This window comes from Acomys minous, assembly GCF_964271855.1.
Source record: "Acomys minous genome assembly, chromosome: 8".
NCBI classification, from domain to species: Eukaryota; Metazoa; Chordata; class Mammalia; order Rodentia; family Muridae; genus Acomys; species Acomys minous.
In genome coordinates this window covers 21,001,332-21,011,657 of record NC_140489.1, presented here as the reverse complement: position 1 = coordinate 21,011,657, position 10,326 = coordinate 21,001,332, and the positions used below count along the sequence as shown (strand labels likewise).

At 42.0% G+C, this 10,326-nt stretch overlaps 1 long non-coding RNA gene across 1 annotated transcript in view; it reads right to left on the bottom strand.

Annotated features, from left to right (window-relative positions):
• Positions 1 to 3,646: 3,646 nt before the first annotated feature.
• The window catches only part of LOC311603517, an 86,939-nt gene continuing 80,259 nt past the window's right edge, over positions 3,647 to 10,326 (bottom strand). The window contains exons 2-4 of the long non-coding RNA XR_014781111.1: positions 8,982 to 9,076; positions 5,328 to 5,499; positions 3,647 to 3,734 (exon numbers count right to left, since the gene is read on the bottom strand). This is a non-coding gene — a long non-coding RNA (uncharacterized lncRNA). The remainder of the gene's footprint in view (positions 3,735 to 5,327; positions 5,500 to 8,981; positions 9,077 to 10,326) is intronic.

Sequence of the window (10,326 nt, the reverse complement as noted above, 5' to 3'; positions counted from 1 at the left end):
CTGGATTTATTTAGCTTTAAGGTAATTTTCCTTTCTCAGAGCATTTCAGACAGGTAAACACATATCAAAAAAATAAAAAAATAAAAAAATAAAAAAATAAAAGCAAGGCCCACTTCTCCAAGTCACAATGGTGAGGTACATCCTCAGTTTCTTACAAAACTTACTTTAACAGAGGAAAAAACAGTCTTTAGGAGACTCTCCTTAACAAGCTGATGAGCTATAATAAGAAGCGTGAATTGGAGGTCAAACTGGCAAAACAAGGAAAACATCACATTACTGTGATACAAAGAGCATTTGATTCCGAACCCAGATGTACGTGAGTTTATACTGTGAAGTGCGGCAGATGCCTCCTAGGCACCGCTCTCCTTTAGTTGTCAATATCATTTCCCTCTCAAAGTCACAGGAGTTTAGACATGTCTGACACCAAGTGACTCTACGTAGACAAGTTATTTCCCGATCTGTTATTCTGAAATGAACACCGAGGATCTTTACAGTATAAACAGCTGCTGCATTGTTTGGTAAGACCCTCAAAATAAAGTAAAATAAAAAAGAGTCCATTGTGTGACAGGTCAAGCCAAAATGTTATTCTCTGGGCTTCCGCTAACCAGCTGCTTGCTTTGCATGACAGATGGGCCTCATTCTACAAAGCATCCTGGGGGAAGCAGTTTCAGAAACGTCAGTTTGAGTAGTAGCAAACAAGTGCTCATATATGTGGTCTATTGTCTCAATCATGATGCAGGTTCATAATTCAGTATCTTCTGACCCAGATACGCACCAAGAAGTCACTGGTTTTCTTTTTTTTCCTCAAGACAACAAGCCAGGCCATGGACTGACCATAACTTGCTTAGATAGTCATCTCCTGACCACATCTAACTGGCTGTGGTCTTGTGGAAGGTAGATGCCTGAAGCCTGCTAGTCACTCAGCTGGATTGCAATGACTGAAATTTATCCCACGGGTGGTTTCGCATGGTCACCTGAGATACCTCTGGTGTACCCATTCCACAGATGAGAAACCTGAGGCACAGGGATAATGAGTAAGTTATCCGGCTCACACACAAGTTTGTGAGCTATGTCTAAGTACTGCTACATAGTCCTAGCACCCAGCCCAATGCCTGTATTGTTAAGATGTGCTATAAACTCTTGCTGAGTTAATAATTAAATAGCCAAAGCACTGCACATCTCACACTTTGTTTCCCACACGTGCTGCTCTTTGCCTGGGCTGCACATCAAAATCACTAGGGCAGGCATTTTTTTAAAAATGTCACCCATTTTTGACAGATTGATTGGTCCTTGTGATATTTTTTTTACAGCTCTCCAGATGATGTTAAAGTGCAGCCAGGGTTACAAACCATGGCTCTAGTTCAGTGGTTCTTAACCTTGTCTATGAATTTTCATCACCTAGGGGGGATTTAAAATCCCATTGCGCAGATTATACCTGAACGAATGAAATAAAACCCTCCACTTCCTGGTGATTCTGATACAAAAAAATCGAGACCCTCAAACAAACAAGGTTGTATCTCAGATTTTAGTTTGATCTGCATTGCATGAGGACCTGCCACAATGCAGCTTCTGGTTCCATAAATCTTGAAGAAGCTGAAGAGAAGGCACTTCCCAAATCCTGAGGCTCTATCTGAATGCCACCTTCTGTGTAGCCATCTCTACTGTGCAGTCACTTTAAAGTTCTGGGAAAGGTGCTTTGATGAAGGGCAGGAATCAGCTTGACTTAGTCACTTATGTTGACAGAGCGTAAAACCAAAACAGCCGCGAGCAAAATAAAATACTTATTTGGGTCTAATTGAAATCGCCATCTGGGAGGACACAGATGAAAATAATCCTATACGTCTTTATTCATGGCTTTAAATCACGAGGAGGGGTGGGATTATGTCAGCTATTAGGCTTGGTGCTGGCAAAAGTTCAAGTGTGCTGGAAGAAAGGGGCGGGGTACAGTGTGGCCTGTGGGTAGTCTTGGAGGAAGATGTCTGCTGTAGCAGTTAACAAAGGGCAGCTGTGATTTGGGAACCTGTACTCTGGTTCAGTCCTATCATCAGCTCACATTCTGTTGAGTATCTGCTACGGATGAATAAGATGAGACTTAACCATGTCTCCTGATCCTGGTCTAAGGGCCTCCAGCCAAATTCTCCTCCATTTTTATTTTCTTTCTTGACACTTATCAATAGAGTGTAAAAAAAAGAATTGCTTCAAAACTGCCTTAAAATACTGCCGTTGTCATTTACAGCAAGCACCCCTCCCCAGAGCTACAGGGAAGACGAACTTCATGACTTATTAATATGGCAGGTGAAACTCTTCACGGTAGATGGACGATATGTCAGTTATGCTGGCTTGGAAATCTGCCAAGACCACTTAATAGCTATGAGCTCTGGGTAATTTTTGTGCCTGTGGTTTGGTTTTCTTATAGTACATATAAATCCAAAATAAAAGGGTAATTATACATACTGGGGGATATAAAAATGAGTTGACATCTGAGACAGACAACAGCACTGGGCGTGCAGTAGGTTTTCAGCAAAACTGAGTTTATCGTTATTTGCCTATTGAGTATTTCTACTATTCTTTTTTAGAGAAGTGGGGAAGGGATGGAGAGATAGAGAGAGAGAGAGAGAGAGAGAGAGAGAGAGTTCATGAACACTCGTGTGTGAATACACACTCTCTCATGCATGCATACATGTGGAAGTCAGACGACAGCTTGCAGCAGTCTGTTCTCTTCTTCCACTTCCTGACTCTCAGGGATCAGTCTCGGATTCCCAGCCTCAGCAGCAAGCATCTTTACCCACTGAGCCATCTCACTGGCCCCATGTCTGTTCTTTCTTAGTAAGAGCACAAAGTCAAGGGATCTGGAGCTCAGAAGCTTAGAGTCAAGCCATCTCCATTCCTACTAACCACACAATTTAGGCAACCTGCCTCCCCGTGCTGCACCTCAGTTTCCTCAAGTGCAAATGAAAATAACGAGACCACTTGCCTTTTAGGGTTGTTGCAAGAATCAATGAAAGTAAATATGCAACATATTGTCATGACTGTTGTCAACATTATCGTCACTGTGTGGCCAACCCTGGGCATGCAGAGGTACAAGCTTTGTGGGAACTATAAAGAAATCACAAATGTAAAGCCTTTGATTTAATAGGGCTTTGCAGTGTCAGTCATCCTTGCAGAGCAAGTAAGAAAAGGGAAATTCTGTCAGTTAATATCTCCAGTGTCTAGCGTCATTCCCTCAGTTTACAGCTGTTATTTTTGCTCTTTGCTTTGGGCCTTTCATTTGCTTAAAACTGATGGCACGAAGAGGTATATTCATCTGTATTCGCTCTCCAAGCTGACAGCCCACTGCCACTGTTATTACAATGATTAATCTCTGTTCTTTCACCACTGACTTTGACAGGCAAAGGAAGGGGTTTGCTGTCTTGCAGCTTGACTTTGATAGACACATTCCTCCTCAGAAAAACGGAGCTTATATCTTCTAATCTCACATTGTAAGAGCCATATTCTCTAGTCCAGCTAAGTCTGGATCTTCCAAACACATGTCAGATAGAATCCTACTCATGTCTGTAATTGCCAGATATGTTACAAAGAAAAAATTCAATTTCTCAAATGATTGTCAAATAGTAATCACTAATAATATTTATTTATAAGTACCAGGCCATTTATTTGAGATCTGAGGCAGGCAACACCCAGCTTCCGAGAATATCTGCCTTCTATTCAGCATACTCCAGTGCTTCCCTTCAAATCTATAAATGCAGAGAAAATAACTTTTATGAACAGAGACTTCTAGGAATGAGATGCACAGAGTGGCCACTGTTACTGCTGCTCTGGAAAATATGCATGTTTACTTCGCTGGCTGGTAAAAAAAGTAATAGCTAAAAACAGAAAGTGTAAGTTGAAATGTAAGGTACTTTGTGAATTTTATAAGATTTTTTTTCCCAGCAAATGACAACACCTCTGCTGTCTTAATGGAATAGAACTTTTATCTAGAAGTTCTGCAGTTGAGGCATTTCAAAACAAAATGTGGTAAGGCCACACTGCTCCAAAACTCTAGAGGTGTAACCTGCTTCCAGCACTGACCCCTTTCAACTCTTTGGCTTGTAGCTGCATCACTCCAACCTCCACTCCCATTTTGGCAGCCCCTTATAAAGATTCTCTGGTTAAACAAGTTTCATGTTTGGCCGTGGGCTGGAACTAATCTCTGGACTCCAGAAGGCCAGTCAAAAACCAGAATAGAACCATTTTTTTTTCTAAGTGTCACCTAGTTAAACTAAACTAAGAAATGAACAAGTTTGAAAAAACATTTAACAAAAAAGGAAATGGTTTCCAGTCAACTCGAGTTGATGTCACAAGAAAATGACCATTTGCTGTTTTAACCCTACAAGGAAAGTGGCTCAGAGACAGTGTAGTCAATTCCTGTTCTGTGTCTGCCCTCTTGAGCCTCCTGTATTATCCTCCTCTGGTCAATTTACCTAGAGCATATGTGCCTCTCTGGTCTAGAATCACAAAGATAAGCCAATTAAATCTTTTAATGCTGGTTATTGGATTTGAAGCCCAGCTGCATAATACAGGATGATCTCATTTCAAGATGCTTAATTTAATCACATTTCCAAAGACCTTTTTTTAAATCCTGAATAGGTCATATTTTCAGGTTCCTGATATTTAAATGTGGACCTATCATTTAGGGGCCATGGTTCCACACATTACAATATGCAAAGGGCTAAACGATTTGTAATTATAATAAAAAGGAGTCAAACACAGGTCATTTGTTTCCAGAATGATGTGAGGTCTTGAATACCACATGAACTTAAGTTCTAGCCCTTGAAAGAGAGGGTCTTTGGCCTTTTTCTTGATGCTTTTCATGCACTCAGAGTGGAAGCCAGCATGCCCAAGACACTGCTTTCCACAAATGGCCCTTATTATGTAATCCTGTGCTGGCTGCAACCCACAGACAGAATAGTTCCCTTCTCTGCATACAATCATCTCCCAAGACATCTCTCAGCAGTTGAACCTAGCCCAACCAAGCCTAGAGTCACTTTTGAAAAACTAGCTTACCTGGTCAGAAGTCTATTGATTACAAAGGCAATGAAGCTTAAACACAAGAGACAGTTTTCAAGGGGGCATGGGTGCAGACACTTCATGTCTATGGTTTATTGTTTGCCTTTAAAAACAAACAGACAAATTGTAGATGCTCAGGCCTTCAAGATCTCAACCTGCCTCGTCTCTTTGGGTATATCCATTGACAATTATGATTTATAGATTAGACAAGGCTTAATAAGTATTACCTAAGATTATTAATGTAGCACATATCATACACAAACATTAGTCACAGTCTTTACCTTAGAGGAGTCCAAAGTACAGTGGAAAAGAGACATCAGTAGTATAGTCCCTAAATAAGGTGATGTCATGTCTCAGGTAAATGCTGTCAAATTGCATGGACTTTGGAAAGGACAATTGGAGGATCTCATACAAGCAAAGAGGCTTCCAAGGAAGCAGTAGAATTATTGGCATCTAAGAAGAATATGTTAATTTTAATAAGGATGATCACACACACACACACACCATAGGCTCATATATATGAATACTTAGTCACATTTGGAAGGATTAGGAGACCTTGCTGGAGGAACTGTGTCACTGAAAGTGGGTTTTTAGTTTTCAAAAGCCCACATGAGGCCCAGGCTCAGCCTCTCTCTCTCTCTCTCTCTCTCTCTCTCTCTCTCTCTCTCTCTCTCTCTCTCTCTCTCTCTCTCCCTCTCTCCCTCTGTCCCTCCCTCCCTCCCTCTGCTTATAGATCAGAAAGTAGCTCTCAGCTACTTCTCCAGCACCAGGCTTGTCTACCACCATGCTCCCTGTCATGATGATAATAGACCCTGAAACTGGAAGCAAGCCCTCAACTAAATGCTTTTTTATATGAGTTGCCTTGGTCATGGTGTCTCTTTACAACAACAGAACTGTGATTAAGAGGGGCAGCCATGACTAACTTGGCAGAAGGATGGAGTGAAAAGACTAGCCCAGGCAGAAGTGGCAGAGGTTAATAGAGGCACATAACACAGTGTCCCAAAGGACCTGAAAGGGGGAGGACCTTGGCGTAAGACGAACTTTGTGAAGCATCTAGCTTGCATCTCATTCCTCTGAAAAGGGTTAATCAGACATGAATCAATTACACAGTGAGCCTCAGTAAAATGAGGCTTTTCAAATTTTATAATAAGAGCAAGTGTTAAAGTATGCTCAGATTGACCGTCTGAGTGGGAATGGGGTGGGAAGTTCCACACCCAGATAAGAGGGATGCCATGATCATACCTTAATTTTATAAATGTTGTGGCTATCCTATGGGAGTGAGTACAGCCAAGGTAAGGATGGGTGTGAAGATGCTGGCTGATTGGCTTTGGAGCAAACCAGGAGGTGGGTGACAGGCATGGCCAGTAGTAGGAACGGTGGAAAAAAGAAAGAATTACAGAAATGGATAGATAGCAGGAGTAAAATGCTCATATTTCCTTCAAGATCAGTCATGAGGAGAAATGGTGAAGCAGGTGTCATATATAAATTTGTAGACTGGGTGTTTGTGTCCTTCAGATGTCAAATTCACACACTAAAATCCTGACTCTCCTGTGTGATGCTACCAAGAGGCAAGGCTGTTGGAGGGTGGTTAGATCATGATGATGAAATTCTTGTGAATAAGACATACTTTATAAAGTAAAACAATTAGCCCCTTACTCTTTATGTACCATGAGATCACAGGGAAGATGCCATCGACAAACCTAGAATCAGGCTCTCTCACTACACATCAACATGCCTAACATCTCAATCTTAGATTTCCCAAACTCCAGAACTGTAAAAGACAAATTTCTACTCTTTGCAAGGCATCTGGCTTGCATCCCTTTCCTCCAAAAAGGGTTAATCAGACGTGATCTGGGTTACATAATTGAATGAGTGGTGTTGTGTTAGCTGGGATGAGGCCTCGGATGGAAAATGTGAAGAGAAGCTACGGGTTTTCAGTTCCCTGTTGAGTACACTGACTTGATGACCTGGGATCTCCCAGTAGATGTATCAGCTAAGATATTAGAGACATAGAGATTTACTAGAGTGTTCTGACATGAAGACATATTGACTGCATCAGCGCTAACAGGAGTCTTGGTTATGTGATGAGACTTGCCACGGAGAAAGGGAAAGGGAAGAAAGAGAAAGTACTAAGCAAAACTCTGAGGAGCATTTTTTGCCTGTGTACAGAAGTCATCTGCTATAAAGGATATGGAGCACTAGATGCAGGAGGAAAACTGGGATACTGGAACACAGACATCAAAGTAAAATGAATGTGGACAGAAAGGACGTAGAGACATAGATGGTACTGAGAAGTCAGGAAGATGAATATGAGACGTCATCTGGACCAAGTGTCATGGAGGGCCTAAGATGGAGCTGAGAGCATGGGAAATAAGGAGAGGAGTCAGAGCTTGAAGAGGGACGGAGTTCTGGCTGCAGATGGGGCAAAGCTGAGGAAGGACTGCTGGGTCTGCCTTTTACTGCTTGTGTGGTTTTTTTGTTTGTTTGTTTGTTTGTTTGTTGCTTGGTTTTATTTCCTAACAGTGGGAATTCAGTTATTTACATAATCCAGTGGAAGAGTGTGCTTTGGGGAAGAAGGGGACAAGTGGATTAAGTGAGAGAGAAGAAACCATCCTTGGCATCAGATTCCAAGAAAGGTTAGATCAAGACAGAATCCAGACCTCCCTTTGTCATCACAAAAGCAGAGGCGAGGAAGTGAAGGGAGTGAGTTTATCTTGGAAAGAACATGCTCGTGACTTCCAGTCTCTGAAGCAATGAAAAGGAGACAGTAGTATATAAAATAAGAGAAGAAAAATTGAAAGACTCTAGCAAAACATAATTCTCCAGAAACTAGTTCATGCATTCCGGGGGACAAAAGAACCCAATTTCTGATGCTCCCAGTAAGGTCCAGTCTATGTGGGTGTCCTCACCAACAGCATGTCTAGCTTGTGTGAAATGACTCCCACCCACATCACAGGAGACCACTGGTGTTAGTAGAGGTCTGAACAACAAGACTGTATTTCAAATCTCCAGGCACTTTTTCTGCCTCAGCAGATGGAGAGAATTGAACGGTTCTTTGTTACAAACCATTTCTTGCAAGAAAAAAACCCACCACTTTGTCTTGGGGAAAACAGTAAAGTCCTGCACACCTGCACACCAGCATCTAGGGGCCCAGGTAAGTGTTCTCTGTGGCAGCAAAACAACTGCAGAGTTGGGTCTGAATGACACCTCACTGCGTCTGTGGCTTTGGACAGGAGATGCTGTGCATTGGTCCATTTGAATTCAGATAGATGAGGGCAATGGGACGTAACTTGTCTTTCAGGAAATGTTCTAAATCATATTTCCACTTCTCATTTGAAGTCAGGAAGCTAAACTAATAGGCACAAAGCAATTAGAAACTCTGCATATGTGCAGAGAGAGAGAGAGAGATGATTAGGAGACAGAAGACAGTAAGAGTCACTGTGATCAGGAAGAGTTTACAGAGTAGCTGACACTTGGATAAGACCTGAAGCAGAGAGAGGGTCTGGGAAATTAAGAGAAGGGACAGAAATGCATCCACGGAGGAGCAGTGAGCATGATTTCTCACCACATTATTCTGGCTCCATCCTTTACTGGCTGTAGGGTCTTCTGTGCCTCTTATCTCTTAACCAATGGATTGTTGCTACTCACTGGGCTGAGCTGACGTCCAAGTTAATTCTTGAGAGTTAACACAGGGCATGGTGTTATATGTGCTGTTCCCTTAGTCTAGCCTTTTCATTCTGGTGTGTGTGTGTGTGTGTGTGTGTGTGTGTGTGTATGTGAACATCAAGAGGCTGACTATGTCCACATTTAAGGCTACCAAGTAGGACTTGCCAGGCAAGTATAATTGGACACTGGAACTCCTTGCTCCTCACTCACACTGAGGGTGGAAAGGGTTATAATTGGCCTTCCCAAAGGAAAATGCATCACTCACTCACCTCAAAGTAGGGAAAGTCTTTATTCACCATGGCCACTTGGAGGAGCAGGTATGTGGTTTATTCCCACAAACATGAAGAGCACAGCTTCTTCTCTCCTGTGGGATGGAAGAGGGACAAAAATGAATTAGCCTGTACCAAAGGGATCAGTAACTTTCATTGACCATGTACAGGTCACATGTAAGAAGATCTGGAAAGATCTAGGGCGTCATTCATAAGGAATACTTTAGACAAATAAGTTACAAATGCCTAAGAGCTGAGGGGGGAAACCACAAGTAAATATTTAGAACAAACATGCATTCTCCGATATCAAGGGAATAGCAAAAATAAATCTCTGCATGTGTTGGGAGGATTACAGGGTGTGATATGAGAGAAGAGGACTTGAGGGAGCAGAGAAAGACACAAGAGAACAATCCTAAGAGAGGAAAAATTGCCGTAACTGTCAAACCCAAGAAATACAAGGCAAGCTTAAGTCAGAATGAATCAGTATATGAGTTTGTATTGCTGCTATAACAACTCACCGCAAATTTAGTGGCTCAAAGCAACACAGGTATATAATTTTATTTATCTGGAGGTCAGAAGTTCTCACTGCATTTCAATGAGCTAATATGGAGGTGTCAATAGGGCTGTTTTCCCTTCCTAAAAGCTAGAAGAAAGAGAATAGGTTTTTGTACCTGTTCTGGCATCTGATGGCCAGTTTGGCTCATGGTCCTCTTCCCTCTTCAAAGCCAGTATCATCCAGATGAATTTTTCCCATGTAATGTCACACTACACTGACATTCTCCTGCCTCTCCTCTCAACATATAAGGACCTCTGAGATTACATCTAGGCCACCTCGGTAATCCAGGATAAGATTACTATCTCAAGGTTGGCTGATTAGCAACCTCAAGTCAGCCCATAAACTTAATTATCCTTTGCCATGCAACATAATCTATTCATCAGTTCCAGGAAATAGGCTGGAGTTATTTTGGGAAGCCATTATTGTATCTTCTACAATAAATAAGGACCATAAATTCTCTCATCGCCTTAAATCCTCCCTCAAAGGAGTCATGGACACCTGGCCAGTTTAGACAAAGGAATAAGATGCTAAACTGGCGCAGTTATTTGGATTGAATGTCTCTCCTAGGAAACCAACTGCAAGGTAACCACTTGGCCCAGATGTGGCACAGTTAGGCGATGGTGGAAGCTTTAAGAGGTGAGGTCTAATGGGAGGTCTTAGGGTCATTAGGATCTTTCCCTTGAAAGATTTTGCTGGGATCTGTTCCCTTCTTTCCTCTCATTTGATTGCTGTCTCTGGGGGTTTTACTCTGCCATGCACACTTTCCATGTCACATGGTTTTGCCACAGG